Source organism: Ursus arctos, unplaced genomic scaffold (assembly GCF_023065955.2).
Source record: "Ursus arctos isolate Adak ecotype North America unplaced genomic scaffold, UrsArc2.0 scaffold_15, whole genome shotgun sequence".
In the NCBI taxonomy this organism is placed as follows: Eukaryota; Metazoa; Chordata; class Mammalia; order Carnivora; family Ursidae; genus Ursus; species Ursus arctos.
Window position 1 is genome coordinate 39240439 of NW_026622819.1, and position 26204 is coordinate 39266642.

At 42.6% G+C, this 26204-nt stretch overlaps 1 protein-coding gene across 2 annotated transcripts in view; it reads right to left on the reverse strand.

The window, feature by feature from the left end:
* HTR4 (5-hydroxytryptamine receptor 4) overlaps positions 1-26204 on the reverse strand; it is a 153983-nt gene that overhangs the window by 75159 nt on the left and 52620 nt on the right. The window lies entirely within an intron of this gene.

The following is a 26204-nucleotide window of genomic DNA, read 5'->3' on the forward strand; positions in this document are numbered from 1 at the left end:
TGAATGACAGTAACCTGAACCAGGGTCAGCATGAACACAAGGGCCACCCTGTCTCTAGAACCCTATCCCTGCCCATGTGGAAGCAGCTGTGTACAGGTGGGCTGTCCAAAGGAGAGGTCGTGGCTTGAAGGTTTTTCTAACAAAGGTGACCTGAATTAACTCATCTCAGATTCTGTGAAGTCCATTGCAAAGACAGCGCCAATAAATATGCTCAGGGGCTCCTTTCACTGCCCTGAATCCTATTTCTTTTGGTCCCCAACATCACAGCTCAAATCTGTGTTCTTGTCAATTTCAGCATCTGATTTCGTCCTATAAACCCTGCCTTCTCAGTGCAAACTCAGCATTTTGTTTTATTAATTTGGAAGCAAGTGTCCCATCGATGAAAGCATAAGATCTGCAGGTTATTAAGAAGCTACAAGAAAAAGTTTTATTTTTAATACGGTAGTAATAAAATTTTCTTTTTAAAAGAAGTTTCAAAGGATCTCGAAACTCTCAGACTCAAACCCTACATTACAATATGGAGAAACTGAGGCGCAGAGGGGAGAACTGAATGGTCAAAGTATATTAGTGTCTGGTCTGGGAGAAGCTGCTTGTCCTATGAGCCCACCACTGGAAACACAGGGTCCCAAGAAGCAAGAAACAGCCGTCTTTACTGAGCTACCTCGACTGAATACCAAGATGGCTGCTGGCCCCAAATAGCAGCAGCCCACCACGTTCTAGCTCTGGCCTCATCCAAAATTTTTTCCATTGGGCATGGAAGACAAGGTGCCAACTGGAATAAGGAACCAGTATCACAGTGATTGGAAAACCAGCAAGTTCTTCCACTCTGCTGACAAGTGTTTTGATTGATTGATTGATTGAAGTCGTTATGGCTAAGAGTTCATGAAAAGAAATTCAACTTATGTTCATCCAAATCACTCTTCCACACCTAAATTCCAACTACCAACATGTTACAAATATTGGATGGGGAAGATTTAATGCAGGAGGAAAAGGCTTCAACAGGGTGATATGGCTATCCCGAACTAATTTGATCCTGGGCCGTGTGAATGCGGGTAAAGTGTCTAACAAAGGAGGTGACAGTGGTTTTTCTCCTTGTCCTTCTCAGAGGCTCTGACTGAGAGCCCTTCTGAAACATGCCCGTCCCCTGCTCAAAGCCTCTGTACTTGCTGGGCCTTACTCCTGGGATGCTGCTTTAATGGCCGGCTTCTTCTTGTCATTCAGGTCTCAGATTAAAGTTAATCCCCATTTAACGTGCCACGGCCAACAAAACATTTTGCATTTTCTTTATAGCACTTGTTATCTGAAATGACTTCTGTTGTGGATTATTGTCTGTGTCCCACTCCCACAGAATGCCTTTGGTTCTCTTTTTCACTGCAATTCCCAGCTCCTGGCACAGGGTCTCATCTGCAATATGTGTGTACAGGTATGTGTAGTACATGGGAAGTACTCGATTATTTTCTAATTTAGTGAAAGAAAGACAATGTATTCATAACGGTGAGGTTTATTCTTCAATGTCTTCGAAGACTGGCTGAAGGTACAAAGAAGATTTTACCTAGAGAAGAGAAGACCCACAGATAAGACACAAAAGCTATTTTTAACTCTCTGAAGCACTGTCATTTGAAATAAGAGTAGATCTGTGCATTCATTCATTCAACACTATTTTCCGAGGACCTACTCTGCATTAGGCATTGTTGTATGTCTTCCAGAAGCAGCGATAAGTGAAACAAAGAACAGACAATGAATAGATAAATGAGAAACTACGTAAAGTATCAGCTGGTAAAAAAATCTAGGAGGGAGAGGAGGACAGGGTTGCCAGAGGAGGATGAAGGGCTGGCTATTTAATAGGAGCTGTCAGAGAAGGCACTGTGATAGGGTTGTCGCAACTGATGCCCTCCAAGCCGCGGAACTAAGTGGGACCAGTGGTCAGACTGGAAGCAGTGGTTCCTAACTTCGGTTACCTATTAAGACAAATACCATATGATTTCATTCACATGTGGAATTTAAGAAACAAAACATAGGAGAAGGGAAGGAAAAAGAAAATAAGATAAAAATTGAGAGGGAGGCAAACCAGAAGAGACTCTTATGAGGGTTGCTGGAGGGGAGGTGGGTGGAGGGATGGGGTCACTGGGTGATGGGCATTAAGGAGGACACTTGATGTAATGAGCACTGGGTGTTATGTGAAACCGATGAATTGCTAGATTCTACCCCTGAAACTAATGATACACTATATGTTAACTAAATGAAATTCAAATAAAAATTTTTTAAAAAGCACCTAAGGAGATTTCACAAATGCTGATGTACGGGTTCCAATCTCAAAGACGCTGATTGAATTGGTCTGGGTTTTGCAGCCTAAATATTGGAATTTTTAAAATCTCTCAATAGATTCTGATCTGCAACCGAAGTTGAAAATCACTGCTAGAGAAAGGTAAGATTTAGTAACAGAGAGTAAGAACTTTCTAACAACTAAAAATGGTCCGCAACAGCTTCCTGGCATTGTTTTGAACTCCCCGGCTTGGAGATGGAAATGTTTAAGAATACCTAATGTATTCTTATGTCAATAAGCTACCCGTTAAGATGGCTATTATAAAAATAAAACAAAACTGAGAAGTAACGAGTGTCGAAAACTATGTGGACAAAGTGGAACCCTTGTGCATTCTGCTGGAAATGTAAAATCGTGCAGCCACTGTGGAAAACCATTTCTCAGAAGAAACTTTCTCAAAAGTGTCTCGAAAGACTAACCACAGAATGACCAGATGATCCAGGAATTCCGGTCCTGGCATATACCCCAAAGAACTGAAAGCAGGGGCTTAAATAAATACTTGTATATCTATGTTCATAGCAACATTAGTCACAATAGCCAAAACTCCTGTGTTGGAGGCAGGTTGAACTGGCTGATTTTTGGTTGTTTCTTATCTATGGACAATGATCTGAACATATCGTTAGAACATGGATTCTCCATAAACCACATCCTCATGATCAGAACCATCTCCCCTGTACTGCCTTTTTCTCTTGCAGGAGAAAAAAACAGATTCAGGAGATGTGGTGAACACTTCTGGCACCAGAGAATGTATATTTCAAATCAAAAGGGTATGTCAGGGTCAGAGATTCCCAAGTTCTGTGTTATGGTTCATTTGCGGCTGCCAATTAGGAGCTAGAAATAGTTAGACTTTAAACTGTGAGGGACAAGCAAAATTTAAATCATGGAAGGAGCTTTTCTAATTAAACAGAACTGTCCACTGAACTAAATGTAAGTCCAGGAATGATAATTAAAATAAATCAGGAACCACTTCAGCAAAATCCACGTTAGATCCTTGGCTTACCTTTGATAGCCCCCAACCACTCCGTCAACCGTGACCAGGCAGTCCTCATCTGGCCAAAGAGCTGTCCACTCCCCGAAATTCGTTCTTTGACAATTATTCTTATGAGAAATTTTCCTTTCTCTTCTTTTTTTAATATTTATTTATTTTAGAGGTGGGGGGACAGAGGGGCAGAGGGAGAAGACGAGAGAGAATCTCAAGCAGACTTTGTGCTAAGCAAGGAGCTCAATATTGGGCTTGATCTCATGACCCTGAGATCATGACCTGAGCTGAAACCAAGAGTCAGATACTTAACCAGCTGTGCCATTCGGGCACCCCTCCTTTCTCTTCTTTTTTGCTTTTTTCAATGATCTCTTGATCTATTAATAAAGAAACACCACAAACTTGTTGGGTCTGCATACCATTTTCTCTGCTCTTAATAGAAGAAAATGTATGACAATAATTCTGGTTAAATTTCCACATAGGTTAGTGTATGTGAAAATGGATTATAAATGACAAAATATAATATAAATAAGTCGTCATTGTTATTAGTATCAGAAGCCCATATAGGGACAACAGCTAAGGAAGTTTTAGGTTTGTTACATCATCTAGAACAATTGGTTTCAAGGTCACATACACACAGAATACACTTTCTTAGGAGTCAAGAATACTCTTCTCTTTTTTTGCCCTGGGCATGTTAATAACAGCTATGTGACTTCAAAGAAGTCACTAGCCTTCTCTGAGCCTTAGTTTCTTCATGGATCAATTGAGAAAGATTAAATCTCTCATTTATCAAATATGTACTGATTTCCAACCATATGCCAAGCATTATGCTAAGCACTGGGATACAAGAGCAAAGAAGGTGACCAAGACCCTCCCTTCACGGAGTTCACACTATTAACGGACAAAGGCAATAAGCAAGTGCAAGCTGAAGATCAGTACTCTGAAGTGACACTCTCAAACTTTAGTGTTCACGTGACTCTACTGCGGATCTTGTGAAAATGCAGATTCTGGTTCTTTTGGCCTGAGGTGGGAGCTGGGGTTCTGCATTTCTCACAAGTACCAAGGCTCACAAGGAACATCACAGGTGCCCACGCTGCTGGTTCATGAATCACACTGGGGGCAGTAAAACTACCAGGGGCCTGACAGGATCGTGGATAGAGAACAGCTAACCGAATTGGAGGGAAACTCGAGGTAATCAGGGAACATGGGAAGTGACGTTTAGCTGAACTCTGATACACGCGGAGAATCCATGAGTTAGAGGAGCGAGGAGAAGACCAGGAGCAAAGGACCTAAGACAGGAAAGACATTTTGTATTCACTTGTAGGAAGGGAATGAGCAAGAAATAAAGAATCTGGGTAAGCTCTGCAAAGTAGCCAGGAGCCAAATTCCTTGGCTTTGTATGCACTGCTGAGAAGTTTATCTTCTATCAGACAATAAAAGAGAATGCAATGAAGTGAGTTAAGCAGAAAAGCGGCCCTGGGGATACACATGGGAGAAGAAAGTCAGCCTGTCAGGGGCCCTTGCCCTGAGGACAGTGGCTTTGAGTAGGGTTGTGACCATGTGTGGAATAAAGCCACATTTGAGAAGTCAAGGGAGAGGTAAAAACAATAGATCCGTGCATAGATAAGAAGAAGAAATGGAAGTTCCATTTCTGAATTGCTTATCTGGGTAATGAGATAGAAATTTCATGAGATGGGAAAAACAGGTTGTGGGAGATACCTGTAGACATTTACATGAAGAGGGGCCTGGCTGGCTCAGCTGGAAGAGCACAGAACTCCATCTCAGAGGTCATGGGTTCAAGCTCTACACTGGGTGTACTAGAAACCACTAAAAAAAATTTTTTTTTAATACATTCAGGTGAAGATGTCAAGGACGCAATTGGATATGTGTGTCTGGAGTTCAGAAGGGATGGTTGGTTAGGAGATACACTTGGGATTTCCAGCGTTCTATGTGATTTAGATCCCTGGGGGAGGGATGCAATCACCCAAGAAGAGGGCCAGGGCTTCATGAACTCTAATACCAAGCCATGCAGGACGGAAGGAGGAGCCAGCAGACGAGAATGAGAAAAAATGCCCGGGGCTATCTGAGGAACCTCAGGTGAGTGCGGTACCGTGGAAGCCAAGAGTGAAGGAAATGTCAAGTGGGGGGAAAAAAGCATCCCTTGACAGCTCCCCAGAAATACCCCGGACCACTTCTGGGAATGAGGAGAGACAAAGAGGTAGGGCAACTAGAGCAGTTCTTCTTTTTCTTTTTATGTATTGAATTGTGCAATAAAATTATGTCTGATCAGTGGGCTCCAGCCCTGGACCAATGATCTTTGGAGAATGTGCCTCGTCTCCCACTCCCGGTAAGTCCCGGTCACATAGGAAACATCTTTCTTGAGAATACACACAGCACATCCACACGGGATCCCAGGCAGTTCAAAACACGCCCTATGTAAAGCTTCCTTCACGCATCCTGATCGCCCCTGCCCGGCCCTCTGAAAGAACTGCAGGTAAATTACAGAAGACACTAGTTCTTTTCTTGCCCATCAACAGTCAGCGCAAAGGATGCCAAGGCACTCTGACTTAAAAGGGAGACCTACTAAAATTGGATTGTTTTTCTTTTTTTTTTTTTTTTTTTTTTTTTTTTTTTATTAATAATGATTTTTTATTATATTATGTTAGTCACCATACAGTACATCCCCGGTTTTCGATGTAAGGCTCGATGATTCATTAGTTGTGTATAACACCCAGTGCACCATGCAATATGTGCCCTCCTTACTACCCATCACCGGTCTATCCCATTCCCCCACCCCCCTCCCCTCTGTAGCCCTCAGTTTGTTTCTCATAGTCCATAGTCTCTCATGTTTCATTCCCCCTTCTGATTACCCCCCCTTTCTTTATCCCTTTCTTCCCCTACTGATCATTCTAGTTCTTATGTTCCATAGATGAGAGAAATCATATGATAGTTGTCTTTCTCTGCTTGACTTATTTCACTAAGCATTATCTCCTCCAGTGCCGTCCATGTTGTAGCAAATGTTGAGAACTCATTCTTTCTGATTGCTGAGTAATATTCCATTGTATATATGGACCACAACTTCTTAATCCAGTCATCTGTTGAAGGGCATCTCGGCTCCTTCCACGATTTAGCTATTGTGGACATTGCTGCTATGAACATTGGGGTGCATATGGCCCTTCTCTTCACTACGTCTGTATCTTTGGGGTAAACACCCAGTAGTGCAATGGCTGGATCATAGGGTAGCTCAATTTTTAACTTTTTAAGGGACCTCCACACGGTTTTCCAGAGTGGCTGTACCAACTTGCATTCCCACCAACAATGTAGGAGGGATCCCCTTTCTCCACATCCTCTCCAACAATTGTTGTTTCTTGCCTTGTCTATTTTTGCCATTCTAACTGGCGTAAGGTGGTATCTCAGTGTGGTTTTGATTTGAATTTCCTTGATGGCTAATGATTTTGAACATTTTTTCATGTGTCTGTTAGCCATTTGTATGTCTTCATTGGAAAAGTGTCTGTTCATATCTTCTGCCCATTTTTTGATTTGTTTATTTGTTTCTCGTGTATTGAGTTTGAGAAGTTCTTTGTAGATCTTGGATACCAGTCCTTTATCTGTAGTGTCATTTGCAAATATATTCTCCCATTCCGTGGGCTGCCTCTTAGTTTTTCTGACTGTTTCCTTGGATGTGCAGAAACTTTTAATCTTGATGAAGTCCCATAAATTCATTTTATCTTTTGTTTCTTTTGCCTTTGGGGATGTGTCATGAAAAAGGTTGCTTAGGCTGATGTCGTAGAGGTTGCTGCCTATGTTCTCCTCTAGAATTTTGATGGATTCCTGTCTCACATCGAGGTCTTTCATCCATTTGGAGTTTATTTTTGTGTATGGTGTGAGATAGTGGTCAAGTTTCATTCTTTTGCACGTAGCTGTCCAATTTTCCCAGCACCATTTATTGAAGAGACTGTCTTTTTCCCACCGGATGTTTTTTCCTGCTTTATCAAATATTAGTTGCCCAAAGAGCTGAGGGTCCATTTCTGGGCTCTCTATTCTGTTCCATTGGTCTATGTGTCTGTTTTTGTGCCAGTACCATGCTGTCTTTGTGATCACAGCTTTGTAGTACAGCTCGAAATCCGGCATTGTGATGCCCCCAGCTTTGTTTTTCCTTTTCAACAGTTCCTTGGAGATTCGGGGTCTTTTCTGGTTCCATACAAATTTAAGGACTATTTGTTCCAGTTCTTTGAAAAACGTTCTCGGTATTTTGATCGGGATAGCATTGAAAGTGTAGATTGCTCTGGGTAGCATGGACATTTTAACTATGTTAATTCTTCCGATCCATGAGCATGGAATATCTTTCCATCTTTTTATGTCTTCCTCAATGTCTTTTAAGAGTGATTTATAGTTTCTAGAATAAAGGTCCTTTACATCTCTGGTTAAGTTAATTCCAAGGTAACGTATGGTTTTTGGTGCTATTGTAAATGGGATGGATTCCCTGATTTCTCTTTCTTCGTTCTCGTTATTCGTGTACAGAAATGCAACTGATTTCTGAGCATTGATTTTGTATCCCGCCACGTTACTGAATTGCTCTATAACTTCTAATAGTTTGGGAGTGGCTTCTTTTGGGTTTTCCATATAGAGTATCATGTCGTCTGCGAAGAGAGACATTTTGACTTCTTCTTTGCCGATTTGAATACCTTTGATCCCTTTTTGTTGTCTGATTGCTGTTGCAAGGACTTCTAGTACTATGTTGAATAATAGTGGCGAGAGTGGGCATCCTTGTCGTGTTCCTGATCTTAAGGGAAAGGCTTCCAGCTTTTCCCCATTGAGAATAATATTTGCAGTAGGCTTTTCATAGATGGCTTTTATGAGATTGAGAAATGTACCTTCTATTCCTACACTCTGAAGGGTTTTAATCAGGAAAGGATGCTGTATTTTGTCAAATGCTTTTTCGGCATCGATTGAGAGGATCATATGGTTCTTGAGTCTTTTCTTGTTGATATGATGTATCACGCTGATTGATTTGCGAATATTGAACCACGCTTGCATCCCAGGTATGAATCCCACTTGATCGTGGTGGATAATCCTTTTAATGAACTGTTGGATTCTATTAGCAAGTATCTTGTTGAGGATTTTGGCGTCCATATTCATTAGGGAAATCGGTCTGTAATTCTCCTTTTTGAGGGGGTCTTTGCCTGGTTTGGGGATCAATGTAATATTGGCCTCATAGAATGAGTTTGGTAGCTTTCCTTCTGTTTCTATTTTTTGAAAAAGCTTTAGGAGAATAGGTATTATTTCTTCTTTGAATGTTTGGTAGAATTCCCCAGGAAAACCGTCCGGGCCTGGAGTTTTGTTATTTGGAAGGTTGTTTATCACTGACTCAATTTCTTCATAATTAATTGGCCTGTTTAAGAAATCAATTTCTTTCGGTTTCAATCTTGGTAGTTTATAGGTTTCCAGGAAGGATTCCATCTCTTCCAGATTGCTTAGTTTATTGGCATATAGCTGTTGATAAAAATTTCTAATAATCCTTCCAATTTCAATGGTGTTCGTCGTGACCTCTCCTTTTTCATTCATAATTTTAATAATCTGGGTCCTTTCTCTTTTCTTTTGGATAAGTCTTGCCAGTGGTCTGTCAATTTTATTGATTCTCTCCAAGAACCAGCTTCTAGTCCTGTTGATCTGCTCTACTGTACTTCTGGTTTCTGCTTGATTGATTTCAGCTTTAATTTTGGTCAACTGCTTCCTTGTGCGTGGATTAGGCCTGTCCCTCTGTTGCTGTTCCAGCTTCTTGAGGTGAGAATATAAAAACTGCATTTTAGATTTTTCTATTCTTTTGAGTGAGGCTTGGATGGCTATGTATTTCCCCCTTAGGACTGCCTTTGCAGTATCCCATAGGTTTTGGACTGTTGTATTTTCATTCTCATTGGTCTCCATAAATTGTTTAATTTGTTTTTTGATTTCCTGGTTTATCGAGTCATTCCTGAGCAGGATGGTTCTTAGTCTCCAAGTGTTTGAGTTTCTTCCAAATTTTTCCTTGTGGTTGAGTTCCAATTTCAGAGCGTTGTGGTCTGAGAATATGCAGGGGATAATTTCAATCTTTTGGTATCGGCTGAGACCTGTTTTGTGTCCCAGAACATGGTCTATTCTTGAAAATGTTCCATGGGCATTAGAATAGAATGAGTATTCTTTGGTTCTGGGGTGTAGTGTTCTATATATATCTAAGAGGTCCAACTCGTCGAGTATGGCATTCAAAGCCTTTGATTCTTTGCTTAGTTTTTGCCAGGGTGTTCTGTCTATTTCTGAGAGTGGAGTGTTGAGGTCCCCTACTATTAATGTATTTTTATCTATATGTCTCTTTATTCTGGTTAAGAGTTGCCTTGTGTATCTTGCTGCTCCCCTGTTGGGGGCATATATATTTATAATTGTCATATCCACTTGTTGAATACTTCCTTTAAGAATAATATAGTGCCCTTCTGCATCTCTAACTATAGTCTGTAGTTTAAAATCCAATTTATCTGATATGAGAATTGCTACCCCAGCTTTCTTTTGAGGTCCATTTGCGTGAAAGATGGTACTCCATCCCCTTACTCTCAGTCTGAATGCATCTTTGGGTTCGAAATGAGTCTCTTGTAGACAGCAAATGGATGGGTCATTTCTTTTTATCCAATCTGCAACCCTGTGGCGTTTGAAACCAGAATTTAAACCATTAATGTTCAGGCTGAGTACTGAGAGATATGCTTTTAATTCTGCCATGTTGTCAGTAAAGTCTTTGTTTGTATTGGCTGTGACTTTCTGTTTTGTATCACTCTTGGGGCCTTTTTACTTTTATAGAACCCCCCGTAATACCTCCTGTAGGGCTGGTTTCGTGGTTACGAAATTGGCTAGTGACTGTCGATTCTGAAATGTCTTTATTTCTCCATCAATTCTGAATGACAGCCTTGCTGGATAAAGGATCCTTGGCTGCATGTTTTTCTCTGAAAGAGCTTTAAAAATGCTCCCCCAACCCTTTCTCTCATTCCAGGTCTGTGTAGACAGGTCTGATGTAATTCTGATGCCTTTGCCTTGGTACGTGAGAAATTTCTTTGCCCTGGCCGCTTTCAATACTGTATCCTTGGATCTCATATTTGCGAGTTGCACTATGACGTGACGTGGTGTAGGTCTGTCATGGTTGAGCTTGGGAGGGGTCCTCTCTGCCTCTTGGACACGAATTTTTGTTTCCCTTGCTAGATTAGGGAAGTTTTCAGCTACAATTTGTTCAAATATCTCTTCTAGACCTCTGTTTTTCTCCACCCCCTCGGGGATGCCGATGATTCTAACATTGGATCGTTTCGTTGAGTCAGTAATCTCCCGTAGCCAACATTCGTGGGCGTGGATTTTTTTAAGACCATCTTCTATTTTTAATTTTTCCTCTATTAACCCATCCTCCAATTCACTAACCCTTTCCTCCGCTTCCGTGACCCTGGCCGTCAGAGCCTCTAGTTTTGCCTGCATTTGGCTCATAGAATTTTTAATTTCTGTCAAATTCGCTCTCATTTCCTCCCTTAGGGATTGTATATTCTCAGTAATATTTTCCTGAATACTTTTTTCAAGTCTACTCATTATCTTGACCATTGTTACTCTGAATTCCATTTCTGATAATTTGGTTACATCCATATCCGTTACTTCTGTGGCAGAGGCCCCTGACTCACTGTCCTTTCTTTGCTGGGGGGGGCTTCTCCTTCTTGTCATTCTGATGAAGAGAGGTTGCGGGGTTTCCAGAGCCCAAAATTATTGACTGGGTCCCAGGCCGTGCCCCTTGTTTTATAGGGATCTTAGAGATGTGGGCTTCTTCTTTAAAGATTTTATTTATTTACTTATCTGAGAGAGGGAGACAGACAGCAAGAACGAAACAGAAGCAGGGGAGTGAGAGAGGAAGAAGCAGGCTCCCAGCGGAGGAGCCCGATGAGGGACTCCTTTCCGGAACGCTGGGATCACGCCCTAAGCTGAAGGCAGGCGCTCAATGACTGCGCCACCCAGGCGCCTGGGTTGTGGGCTTCTTGATTTTTCAGCCTGCCTTCTGTGTTCTGGGGGAGGGGCCTGCCGCGCCGATACTCAGGCAGCCCTGTTTGGGTAGAGTCTCCGTGCCCCTGCGAGGGAGGATGGGGATGGGCACTCTCTGAGCCGGTATTTCCAGGCTTTTGTTCTCTGGCGGCTTTCCCTGGCGGCCGGCTATGCCTCTTCTGAGGGTCAGAGCAGCAGCGGCTGCATTGTCGCAGAACAGAGGGATTGCAGCCCGTTCTCCACTGATGTTCTGGCCACTTTAACTCTGTTACTGTTGGTGCTGCTCAACCCTGCGGCGTCCCGGGATGTGCGCACCAACTCGGCGACCCTGCCCTCACTTCCAGGGCCGGCGCGTCTCTGTCCTTTGTGTTTCTAATGCCGCCAGCCACCGGCCGCCCCGTCTCTGTCCTTTGTGTTTCTAATGCCGCCAGCCACCGGCCGCCCCGCGCGTTCCCGGGTCTCCCGGTCTCAGTCTATGCCCGGTGAGCACACCGGAGTTTCGTGAGAAGCCTGGTGGCGCGCGCACCCGGTTCAGGGTCTCAGTCTGCTGTTTCGCGGGTGCCGACCGCGAGTCCGCCCGCTCCCCCGTGCAGGTGGCCCGCCAGCCGCCAGCCGCCAGCCGCCCCGCGCGCGCTCCGGGAGTTCCCGGTCTCAGTCTGGATCCCGTGAGCACACCGGGATTCCGGTGTTCCGGGAGATGCCTGGTGGCGCGCGCGTTCACGGTTCACCGGTCTCAGTCCGCTCTCTCGCGGGTACCCTCTGTGTGTCTTCCCGCTCCCCCGTGCAGGTGGCTGCCGCTTCCCGGCGCCCAAACACGGCGGCTCCCTCCCCCTTCCGTTTATCTTCCGATATCCGTGCACGGTTTACAGCTCCCCTCTTGGTACCTCAATACTCAGCGCTGGAGATGTTCATTTGTAGAGATCCAGATGCATCATCCTGCGTCTCAGGCTGATTCCGTGGTTATTTAGGCTGGTCTGGTACCTATCCAGCTCGACTCAGGGGACCGGCTGAAAAAGGGGTCCCCTACTCCTCCGCCATCTTAACTCTGGATTGTTTTTCTAGTGTGGATTTTATTAACCTTAAATGTAAGGTCCCTGGTGTTGTCAGTAAAGATAAAAGATTTGACCAAAGTATTGGTCAAGGGTCTTGACCTTGGTATTGACCAAGGGGGCCTTAACTATCTGCTCACCTTGGCTAGATTTTAGACAGACTTCCCCCTACTCTAGGTTCTGGCCTCCCTTTTTTTAGAGCATTTGTTCTATTTTTAAAAAATTGAAACACAGTCGACATCAATATTATATTAGTCTTAGGTGTACCACATAGTGATTCAAAATTTATGTACATTATGCAATGCTCACCACCATAGGTGTTGTTCTAATCCGTTACCATACAAAATTACTGCAATATTATTGGCTCTATGCCTTACGCTGTACTTTACATCCCTGTGACTTATCTATTTTTTAGTTGGAAGTTTGTACCTCTCAATCCTCTTCACTTATTTCACGCACTCCCCCTACCCCTGCTCTGGCAAACACCAGTTTGTTCTCTGTACTTATGAGTCTGCTTCTGACTTGGCTTTTTTGTTCATTTATTTTGTATTTCAGATTCCACATACAAATGAGATCATACGATATTTGTCTTTCTCTGTCTGGCTTATTTCACTTAGCATAATACCCTCTAGGTCCATCCATGTTGTCACAAATGGCAATATTTCATTCTTTTTTATGGCCGAATAATACCCCGTGGCATATATATGCCACATCTTCTTTACCCATTCACCTATCCGTGGACACGGGCTGCTTCCATATCTGGGCTATTGTAAACAATGTTGCAATAAACATAGAGGTACATGTATTTTTTCAAATTAGTGTGCTCATTTTCTTTGGGTAAATACCCAGAAGTGAAATTACTGGATCATATGGCATTTCTATTTGTAATTTTTTGAGGATCCGCCATACTGTTTTGCATAGTGGCCTCACTAGTTTTACACTCCCACCCACGGGGCGCCAGGGTTCCCTTTTCTCTACAAGCTCTTGTTAGTTCTTGCCTTTTTGATGCTAGCCATTCTGACAGGTATGATCTTAGAGCATTTACTTTAGAGAACTTGTAATTATAAATTCTTTCTCTGGCCCTTTGGGATAGAAATATTTTTAAAAGCCTTTTTCCAGTTTTACAAGCTAGAACTGTCTTTCTCACGGACCTAGCAGTCATCCCTCTGAAATGTTATCATTAAGGAAGACAGAACCCCTACCTCCCAGTTTCTGTGGGAGGGTAGGAGCCTGACTTCCATGGACACATTGCTCCAAATTGTAAAACTACCTCCTGTTTCCTTTGGCTAAGGCCAAATAGCAAACACAGATGGCCTGTGAGCCCCACCCCCACTCCATTCCTGGAAACCTCTCCTGTCCTTTGTTTCAGCGAAATTGAGTTCAGACTGCATTCTGCTTTCTCTCCCCAATAGCAACAGCTTTGAAAAAGTCGTCCTTATCTGTTTAATTTTGTCCAGTGCAATTTTTGCTCTGACAGTATACTTCACTTTTACGACTAGTTATGTCGTGTGTGTACTGTCTTCATTACATTTATCAGTTGCCATGAACAAAACCCACGACAGTGAGTACATACAGGAGGCTTAAGCTCAGATAATGTTTGTGTTGGTAATATTTCTTATGTAACTTAATTTTTAAATGCCTTTTTAGGTAAAGTAGAAATAGTAGAGTCCGTGGGTATGTTAACTGTTTTCCTCTATACCAATAAATTCAGAAATATTGTAACTATGACCTTTTTAAAGCATACGTCATTTCCTGTAAATATATATGCACATGTTTTCTGGGCTTCTTGAGAGACTCATGTACAAACAATGGCCAGACCCTATACAACAATAAAACTCCAACAGGCAAAGTCTGCCGCAACCAGCCCAGAAAAGTCAGGCCTTATTCAATGATGGCCAACCTCTATGTTTTCCTACCTACCTGCTTCCAACTCAAGACCAACCACAGAAAGACAAATACGTCCCCAAACCAATTACACGAGAGGCTCCCCTTCTTGTTAGCTAACCTCTTGCTTCCCTGTGCCAACAACCTCCAGAGAACAGTTGAAGCCCTGGTGTCTTCACTATAAGCTTTCCTACTGTCATGCCGGAGACTCTGAGTCTTTGCAAACTGCAAATGATGATGGCTGACCCCAATCGCCTTGCCTCTGCAGAATGCCCCTGTTCTCATTCCTGCAGTCTTCATTTATTCCCACGTTCTAGATCTGTTCTAGGTGTTCCACGTACTTGGAATCCTATTATTTGCAAATACTCTGGGGGAGTATTTCTAATTATTTGCTTTATGTTACTTTGGGGTCTTAATGTTAAGTTTTCAGGTCTTCCAGCTAGCTTTTTTTTTTTAAGTATGTATTTTTTTCCCTTAAAAAACCTTTTTTTTTTTAATGGAAAGACAAATATGATAATTCATATAAAACTGTTTCATCATAAGAGCATCAGAGCAGTGGTGCCCCCAAATCACCAGGGAGTATCAAAGCTTGGTTAAAACAGAGATTGCTGGGTCCACCTACACAATTTCTAATTCAGTACATGTGGAGTGGGGTCCCACGTCTGCATTTCTAACAAGTTCCTGGGTGATGCTGATGCCGTGGGTCTGGGGACCACACTTTGGAGACCACTGACCTAGAGCACTGAAACAGGATGCCTTCACCCCACCCTCATTTCTCCACTGCAAGTTACTTTGTTCTGCTCCTAGGTGGGGAACTTCCTGCTTGGGAGTGGGGAATTTCTGACATTGATTTCTTGAGCACCTACTACATGGCAAACAATGCCCTAGGGAGGTTTTCGATGCTGCCTCATTCATCCTCATAATTACCATGTAATCTAGTATCACAATGTCCTTTGTCGGAAGAGACTGGTGCTCAGCATGGTCGGGAAACTCAAGATCCCACAGCTATCAAGTGGTGCACGTGGGACTTGAACCTACGCACTCTGATTGCAAGCCCAGTGCTCTTCCCACCAGATTTTAAATACGCTCATTGGAAATTGAATAAAATCCTTTAAAAAAAAAAAAAAAGGTCCTGCTAAAATTTTACTTTTTGTCTACAAACTTAGTATCCAACCTATTGATAATGACCGCTAATAGGCCTTATGAAAATATGCTGGCTATAGAAAATGGTAGGGATAAAAAAATCTTTACGGGAAGAAGATGATGCAAAATGGAGTTTCTGCACAATTCTAAAAAACAAAACAAAACAAAAAACAAAAACACCTCGTTTTGATTGTTTTTGAAGACCCTGCAGAGGAGGGTGGGAGGCTGGTGGTGGTGGTTGATAAACGGCTGATGAACCTCAGGTATTTTTCAAATGCAAACTTGTGGAGGAAGATTCTAGTGGCAAGCTTTTAATAGGCTCTTCGAGGTCCTCAAAGATCACACATTCGGGGCATGAGAAAAACTTCAAAGCCCTAAGAAGCTCTGTCTGCAGAGAGTATAATGGGAGTTCAAAGCTGCAAGGAATACAAAGGATATCAGGATCAAAGACACTGCGTTCTGAGGCCATGCCTGAATGCAAAGCCACGCCAGGACTGACGTGACCAGGTGAGACCCACATTTGGGAAGATTCTCCCTGCTGCACAGCATGTTAACTACTGGGGCTTCCATTCTTTTTGGAAATAAAATGCTAAATGACAGTGCCAGTCAATTATACCTGAGAGGTGAGTCTCACTTTAAGAAAATTCAGTCTTTCAAAATTGGAACTGAGAAAACAGCTTAAGAGATTTTTTTTTTGTTTACAATGTATTTTTTATCTATGTGCAAATTCAATGTAGGGTCTCTGGTCTGTTTTGCAAACACCTGTTTGCCCACAGTTGTTGAGGGTACCTAACGCCCATCAGGTCCAGAAATATGTTCCTTTGGAAGAAGACGAGTGGCATGTGTTCGGTATTTGGCTGATTATTCCCCTGAAATTATTCTTGTGGTTATAAGAAATCCAGCCCAGGGGGAAAAAAAAAATGTGGGCCACATGAGGCCTCTCCCCTGTAGTCAATCATTTACCCCAAGGATAAGGGCTCAAGGAAAAGCGGAATTTCCCATACTCTGATAACAACCTGCTCCCCATCCCTCTGCTGGTGTGGGCCCCCGTCACGGGGCCCAGCTGCTGATGAAGCCAGCTCTGCATATTTTGCCAGGGTTCAGACTCACTGTCGCTAAGTATTCTGATTTCTCACCTCACTTCTGCTCTGACAGCATAAAACTTTTCTGCTCAGATGAAAGAAGAAACTGCTTGGTGCTTCTCTGCTATAAGGACAGCCGAACAATGGCCAGTGGGTCAAATCCTGCCCACTGCCTGTATTTGTAAATAAAATGTCATTGGAACACGGTCACCTTTAATCACCGATGCATTTTCTATGGCTGCTTTCCACGGCAAAGGCAGAGTTGAGGAATTATGATGGAGACTGTGTGGACTGCAGAAGCTTAAATGACTTGTTCTGATCCTTTCTGAAATGAGTTTGATGACCCCTGTTCTTCTGGAACCCAAAATGAGTTTGGCCTAAAGAAGAATATGGTATGGAGACCCTAGGATCTATGAAAACCTATTAAAAGAAACCTATTTCACTGGGAGTCATTCATTCCTCTGGAGTTTTTCACTAAGTGGGAAGAAGCATCATTCCACTTGACCACGCCAGGAACCAGGCATCTCACTCCATTTCTCCTCCTTTACCTAAGCCACTACCTACTTTGAGTAGCTCTTAAAACTCTTCACTCCTCTCCAGTCTGCTGTCCATTCCCTGATGAAGGCCCTTCTGTTATCTTTGCAGAGACTACTACAGCCGCTCATGTCCCACTGCCTGCTGTGTCTTCAGTTACCCGTCTATAATTGAACTCTTCATGGCCCTCACCTCAACCCCGCTTCCCATCTCAAAAAAGCAGCCTATTTTCCCATTGCTTGGGCCACACATCTTAGAGTAATTCTTAGTAAGCCTCTTTTTCTCATATCTCACACACATCAGCAAACCCTGGTAGCTCTGCCTTAAAAATGTCTCCTGCTTCTGACCCTTTCTCCGTTCTTTAGACTATTACCACCCTAGTTTAAACCACATCGTGCCTCACCTGGGTGATGGCAAAGCGCTCCCAACTGGTGTTCCTGCTTCCACTCTTTTCTATACACAGTCCACTCTTCACCCAGTAGACAGAGTGAGCTTTGTAAAACGTTTCAGTTTGAACATGTCACTTCCCTAACCACCGCCCTTGAGATGGCTTTCATGACACTGATGGTAATGCCCAGACCCTTACTAGGGCCTACACGCCTCCACAAGGCTGGCTCTTGGCTGTTCTGCGATCTCCACCTTTACCCCATTCTCCTTTTCTATGCTGCTCCAGCTATAAAGGCCTCCTCATTATTCCCAGAAGGAGCCACACAGGCTCCCCCTTCAGAGTCTCTCATTGGGCACTGCCTCCATCTGGATCTTTCTATCCCAAGGGATCAAAACTACTCACTCCCTCATTCAAGTCTCTGCTCAGATTCACCTTGGAAGAGACAGCTTTCCAGACCACCAGATTTAACACAGGACCTCTCCTCTCACTCTTTATTCCCCTTGTTTGCATGATTGATCTTCATAGCTGTTAGCCAGTATCCCCTCCTACACACCAGAATGTCTTGAATGTAATCCCACTGAATTGGTCTGTTATGTCACTGATGGTATTTCTAGCCCCTAAAACAGTGCCTGGCACATACAAGTACTCAAAAAGATGAAGGAATAAATGAACAATTGGATGAATACACGAATGAATCATCTTTTAATTGGTCATCGGCCTTGACTCTACCTCTTCCCAACCATCAGCAGCACTGAAGTTAAAATGTGTCACTTTGTTTTTTCCAGAAGGAACTAACTCATGTCCCCCTATTTGTCTAAAATCTTGTAATGTCCTCGCCCATTGCAATGTTGGTAAAATACCAAATTTGACCTGATTTAACCTGAGCCCTACTTAGTGCTCCATCTCTATTTCTGACACTATTCCATAACCAACTCTATCACAGAGAAGTGCCCAAATCCCCACTCAAGGAGGTGGGACACACTCACCATGCCCCTTTCTATCCCTCCGCTTCTTTCCCCAGGAAGCCCTTGCATGTCCTTTGGGGCTCAGTTAAGCATCTTCCTCTCTGGGAAGCTCCGAGAACTTCCTCTTCCTATATGTTTTACAGCCCCTCTAACTACACATCATAGCTTTCAGCACACTATATTTTAATTATTCACTTAAATATACATGTCATCTCAACCATACTGTCTTACTTACTTTGGTATCTGCAGTGCCTAGCACAACAAATATATATGAAACAAATAAAAAAAAATGTGTAAGTTAACCCATGACTGAAAAATGGTCAAGCCCTAGCAATCAACATAAAGGTGTGTTTGGTTTTGTTTTTCTTTCTTCAACTCGGTATTTCTACTTAAGCTGTATCTAAACCACTGGCTGAGTCAGGTGTATTGGGCCACCAATCACCTCTCTGAGTTACAACTTACATAATTGTGGATGGCATACGCAGACTACCAACAGTTAGCTAATTTCCCTAGACAGTACCAGAAGCCTTTCCCACATTCTCTGAAGGCTGACAATGCTTTTAAATCTATTTTCTAGTCATCTCCTGGGCACTGAAGTTGTTGTGAGGATTAATTAAGGAAATAACAGGTAAAACACTTGGGATATTGCCTGGCATATACTACATGCTCAATAAATGCTAGCTCTTATTACTCATCTTTTCTCTTTATTTTAAATATACACACATGACATTCACATGCGTCCTGGTCCTCTAAGTCATAGCATAGCCAGACACGTAGCCTGGTCGATGACTGATCATTATGACAGCATGTTGTAATTTGGTTGGGGGCTTTTGAAATAACAACTAAAAATAAAGTCCAGAGAAAAGAGATAATGAGTAAGAATACGCTGGAATTTTTCCAGACGCAGCTAGGAGAAAAGCAAATGCGACAGAGCAGAGAACGGAGAAAACCTGCTGCAAGTTCACAGGAGTGGGGATGGACTTTGGAAGGAGGTGTGCAAATGTAAGAACCGGGGAGCCTATCGAGGTGCCACAAGGCTAAGAGGAGTGAAGCGTATCTAATATCTTGATGGGGCACAGGGTTTTGAAGAGAAACACTCCACATTCAAGTTTACCATCATGTCCACACCCACTCACACCTATACGTCCTGTCAGGTACAGAGTCCATTAAGAGCAAGCTGGGGAGTGATGGGAATAAGGGAAGGCAGGTGGAGATTAACTGCGGGGTCACCTGGATTCTCTACCTGGATGCTAGCAGGCATCCCTGGAACAGAATCATAGAAAGTAAGCTTGCTTAAAAATGACCACTCGGCATTCCAATCTGCCAAACCTAAGAACTATACTACGGTCCATAAATGTGTGTCCAGACTATGCGCATGACAAATGTAGAAAGAGCCTTAAAAACTCGTGCTCCAATAATTGCACTTCTAAAAATTCATCCTAAAAAAATACATGACTAGAGCTGCTCTTAAAGACTTCGGTATATCATGGGGGCGCCTGGGGGGCTCAGTTGGTTGGACTTTCCAACTCTTGGTTTTGGCTCCGGTCGTGATCTCAGGGTTGTTAGATAGAGCCCAGCTCATCAGGCTCCGCACTCAGCATGGTGTCTGCTTGAGATTCTCTGCCTCTCCTTTTCCTTTTGCCCCTCTTCCCATTTCTCTCTCTCTCTCAAGTAAATGAGATCTTTAAAAAAAAAAAAGACTTGGTACATTATGACTCACAATCATATTGCTTATAATTGGAAACACTGGAAACAACCTGAATGTCTAAATTTGAGTATCAGTTACATAAGCAATTTCTTGTTTATTTAATATTTACACAGCCATTATAATCCGGGTTTGAAAAGAATATGTAACAACAGGGGAAAGTTCTCATAAATATTGTTCAGGGCTAAAAGCAGGTATGACACCATAAAGCACAAGTTCAATTTTCTATGAAAATGTTGTTTTACATATGGGTCCAGAACAATAACTATTGAGAGATTAACTTGTGACTCTTTTCTTAAAATCACAAAAAAAGACTGGAAAGAATGAGTGGTTATCTTCCTCCTCTATCCCAATAAGATAACTAAAATTTGTGTTTTATCAGCAATGTTGGTTATAGGTTTTTCAAGTTTCAGGACTGAAGGCAGAAATTTCTGGCATCAGACGATAATCACCTGACCTAAAGGCAGAAACAGGCAATTAAGGAAGGAGGGAGGTTTCAAGAGCTGTGACATGGAGAAGCCAGAGGTTTGCAGACTCCAAAAGCAGCAAGAAGGAACAGAGCAGTCCCTCTCAGGACTCATAGACACCAACCACTAGGATCAGAAACCCAAGGGTCAAGGTTGACATAGAAGCAGCAGGTCCCTTCCAGGGATCCAGTAGAGGTGGACAGATATTCCGGCAGTGGTGACCACAGTGGACCGGAATGCAAAAGGCCCAGCTTGGCCCAGAGAGAAGAAGATATACACAAAATGTCTGAGATTCAATTTCCCCTCGAGATCCATTTTGAAGGGTTCATTAAATTCACAGATTAAAAGAAATGGGGCATTTCTTACAGGTTGGTTTTTGTAGAGTAAAATCCAAATGCAAGCCTGGTAAGTATACGTGAAATACAAACACATAATATACATACTTGCATATACACACATATTACAGGGAAGTGATCCATATACAGTACCTAATATTTATATACGAAATAATCTATAGATTATTGATATTGATATAGATATTGGAAGTATATACACATATAACAGTTTTCTCTAGATAATGACACTCTAGAACAACTTGAATTACTTCTTTATACTTTTCTACCATTTACAATTTTCCACATCGAATGTGTAATATGTCCCTAATGCACAAAAGTTTTTTTTTTTCAAAACTCAGTGCCTATATCTAGCTCTGCAGCTAAAATTTCCTTGATTAGTATATTGCTTTGGCAAGTATTGTTTCTCCAGCCAATTATTCAACTTACTAATTGGTATGCTTAATTAATTTATTTATTTATTTTTAAAAGATTTTATTTATTTATTCGACAGAGATAAAGACAGCCAGCGAGAGAGGGAACACAAGCAGGGGGAGTGGGAGAGGAAGAAGCAGGCTCATAGCGGAAGAGCCTGATGTGGGGCTCGATCCCATAACGCGGGATCATGCCCTGAGCCGAAGGCAGACGCTTAACCGCTGTGCCACCCAGGCGCCCCTGGTGTGCTTAATTTAAAAACTTATTAATTGGAAATGTAGTTGTAAGCTGGAGCTTACTTAAAGGAATCGATTCTTTCTCAGTGTTTGCCCATCCATCTGAAGCGCTGTAAAGAAAGAATAACCTTAATACTTTTTACAAATTTTCCTCCCCTCTTCCATAAATGTTTGGGTGTCTCCAATTTCCTACTGAATCGGACCACTTCCCACCAGTGGCACCACTAATAATAGTCTAAGCCACCATCATCTCCAACGTAAGTCTCTTTCAAAAAACCCTCGGTCTTTGATCCCCAGCCCCTATGGTCTATTTTCAACACGCAAGTCAGAGTTACAGCCCTGAAACTTAAGCAGACAGTGTGTGCTCTCTGCCCCAAATTTGTCAATGGCTTCCCAGCTCATGAAGAATACCTGAGGTTTCTACTGGGACCACCTCATAAGAGCCTTCTCACTATTTCTTCAATATGTCAAGTGCACTCTGACCTTTGCACCTGTTGTGTTTTTTCCCAGAAACTCACCCCCAGATATCCACTGGGTTTCCTGCTGGCTTTCAGTTAGGTCTCTACTCAAAGCAGCCTCATCAAAGAGGACTTTCCTGACGATCCTAGCTGATGGGACACACTCTGGCATCTCAGATTCCTTCCATTGCTTTATTTTCCTCCATGTTTTTTTGGTGTCTATTGACTGCTTCGCCGTCAACAGATGGAAAGCGCTGTGAAGGCAGAGGTGTTGTCTATTTTCTTGGCACACAGAGGTACAACAGTCCCCTCTTATCTGTGGTTTCATTTTCTGTGGTTTTGGCTACCTGCAGGCAACTGCACTAGGAACAGACGATCCTCCTGCTGACGTGCGGACCTAGGTCAACAGTAGCTGGCGCTACGTCACAATGCCTACATCATTCACCTGACTTCATCCCGTCAGGGAGACATTTTATCATCTCACAGCATCACAAGGAGGGTGAGCGCTGTACAGTAAGATATTTTGAGAGAGAAACCACATTCACGTAACTTTTATTACAGTAGATTGTTGTAACTGTTCTATTTTATTTTTAGTTATTGTTGTTAATCTCTTACGTTGCCTAAAATAAATTAAACTTTATCACAGGTATCTACGTATAGGAAAAAGCATAGTACATATAGGGTTTGGTACTATCCGTGATGTCAGACATCCACTGGGGGAATCCATCCCCCATGGATAAGGGAGGATGACTGTACTCAACAAATACAGGTTGTTGGGAAAACGTCATTTAAAATGGTGAGGGATAATTTTCTCCCATCAGATTGGGAGAACGCTAAGTTTGCAATCATCTGAGTTGGTAAGGATGTGCCGAAAGGGCACTCACGGGACTAGTGGGGGGGAAATACATTGACAAAACTTCGTGGATGTTACTTTGGCAAAATCTTTGAAAATTCTGGATGCACATTTCCCACGTATCTATTCTAGGGAAATGCTTGAACACTTGTTTAGGTGTAGAAGGACCTGTGTCACTGTATTGTTTGTTAGGAATGAACACCTGGGGCGCCTGGGTGGTGCAGTCCGTTGAGCGTCCGACTCTTGGTTTCAGCTCAGGTCGTGATCTCAGAGTCATGGGATCGAGCCCCGGGGCAGGCTCTGTGCTCAGTGTGGCGTTTGCTTAAGATTCTCTGCCCCTCTCACTCATCCCCCCTCTCTCTAAAATAAATAAATAAATTTTTAAGGAATGAGCACTTGAAAATAGTATAAATGTCCACCATTCCAGGAATGATTAATTCAATCACAGCACTTTGATACCCTTAAATATTATGCAGATGTTAAAAAGAATATGAAGGGGGGCGCCTGGGTGGCACAGCGGTTAAGCGTCTGCCTTCGGCTCAGGGCGTGATCCCGGCGTTATGGGATCGAGCCCCACATCAGGCTCTTCCGCTATGAGCCTGCTTCTTCCTCTCCCACTCCCCCTGCTTGTGTTCCCTCTCTCACTGGCTGTCTCTATCTCTGTCAAATAAATAAATAAAATCTTAAAAAAAAAAAAAAAGAATATGAAGGAATCCACATACATGCAATGAAAAGTATGAAGACATGCACTGGGTTGATAAACAATGGAACCAGGGCAGGGATTGTGGGGTGGGGGCAGGAAGGGGCAGCTATTTTATCAGGAGATTTTGATTGTATTTTATACCTTAAGCTCAGTCACAGGCACACAGGTATTCTTTCATTTTTTTCAGTAGTTTTTGCTATATTTGAGATATTTTATTTTTAAGATGAAAAAGATACACAGATATATATATGTACTCCTATATCATTTCATATATAAACAATAAAATCATAAATAAAATATTAATGAAATAATATCTGCCAGACACATTGTTAAGTGAAAAAAATCATAGACCAATACACCTGATACCACAAGAGTCTGAAGGAAAATAAAAACAGGGAGAGAAGGAGAGATACATATGCATATATGTTAATTCAGAGGTTATAGCCATTAGATCGTACAACCAACTATTAATCATAAATATTTTGGGGGTGTCTGGGTGGCTCAGTTGGTTACACGACCAATTCTTGATTTCGGGTCAGGTCATGATCTCAGGCCCATGGCATCAAGCCTCATGTCAGGCTCTGCACTAGAGGGTGGAGCGTGCTTGCCATTCTCTCCCTCTGACCCTCTCCCCCCTCGCAAAAAAAATTAATTAAATAAATAGACAAACAAACAAATATTTTGGGCAGGGAGGTAGAAGGTATTGGGATACTTTTCTATTTGGGGCATTATTGGAATTTTAAACTACAAGAATATGTTTATGTTTTGTTCAGCTGGAGAATAAGGAAGTACTACCCCCTCTCTTATGAATCCCATCTTCTCTTGCACTTCTAGCAAACTCACAACTTTGTCACTTCACACTAGAAGGTGAAGGTGCTGCTCCTGCCAAACAGGTCATACATGAGAGCGTTAATTTCTCTCAGCAGTTGGGCGTGAGCTCTGTTCTAACTAGGAAACAAATAAACTCGCTGACTCGTTGATGCCTCGCAAAGGAATGTCAGCTTAGCCATAGGCTTATGTTTGTTCACGTGTTCATTCAGCCATCCCTCTGTCTACTTGGCCACTTGTACATATGCACTCTACGGAATATTTGAGGGTCTCCTCTATTTCAGTCACTGAGAAGAAAAAGGAGGCCTGGCTTCTTCCATCAGGGAGCTCGAAAGCTACTGGAGTCAATAGACAGGAATCCAGTAAGTGCATGTATGTAAGATTACAGCTGTTGTGGAAGCTATGAGAAGAGGTACACAGGGTGCTGTTGACCCCGGTGGGAGATCAGAAAACACTTTCCTGAGCGAATGATAACTGAGCTGTGATTTGAAGAAGGAACAGAAGTTGACTGAAAAAAGGCAGGGAATGCCAGGGCCCTGGGTTGGATGTGCAGCAGTGAGAATGACATGGTTTCCTCCAGCTGCTGAAGGAAGACCAACATAATGGGAATGCAGGGAGCCAGAAAGGCACCATCAGATGAGACCGACAGGGGCAGACTGGGAGGGGACTGGACACCGGGCTAAGTACTTAGGCCTTCATATTGACTTCAGTGGGGAGTTACAAACTGTTTGTAGAAGGTTGGCATGGGGGTGACCTGTTCAGAGTTGAATTTTGACATGTCTGAAGTACAGACGGGCAACAGTAGTTTGGCAGGCTTTTTTGTTTGTTTGCTGTTTGTTTGTTTTTGAGGGTGGCCTTTGGTAATTTAAAAGCCTCTTCCTTGCAAGTACGTCAGTCAACCCATCTAGAACATGGTTCTTAACAAAAGAGGGGCCACCCAGTAGAGGCTGTTTGAGAGATTTGTGGGGCATGAGGTTGTGGTTATGACTGAGGAGTACTAGAGGGGGAGGATGGGTGACACTACAATAGGAGAGACAGTCTCTCATTAAAAAAATCATTCCACGTTTTCCATGATTTTAGAATGTCCTACCAGCCGTTTGTGTAAGATAAAATTTTGTTTCTAATTATCTAATCTAGAATTAAACTCCTTTTCCATATAAACACAAATAACTTTTTGCATCTTAATTTACATGCACTCAATGAAGGGAAGATCATGCTTTCATTTTGTTCAGAACAAGTATTGTCTACGTGTCACCAACAGCAATGCCACTCCTGGTACTAGAGTGGCCAGCACAACATGCCTGGACTTTGTTGGTGGTTGTTGCATTCATGATGATTTAACACACAAGTGCAAGTGTCTGACTGCTTTATTATATTTTCTACTGTCAATGAACCTGAGCATTTATATAATGAAATACATAGTCTTTCATCATAAATCACTTTTGTTTTATTGCTTTTTTATATAATTTGTAAAATCATGTCTAGACTATATTAATCATGGATTTCATTTCAGCATAATCAAGGGGTATTATAAAATTGTTATTTAAAAAAGGGCAGGGTAGGGGTGCCTGGGTGGCTTAAGTCAGTTAAGTAGCCGGCTCTTGATTTCAGCCCTGGTCATGATCTCAGGGTCCTAGGATCAATCCCCAAATTGGGCTCTGCACAGCAGGGAGTCTGGGGAATCTGCTTGAGATTCATTCTCTCTCTCTGTGTGTGTCTCTCTAAAATAAATGAATAAATCTTTTAAATAAATAAAAATTAAAAAGGGCAGGATAGTGGTTGATCTGATATGACTGGGAATCACTGGTCTAA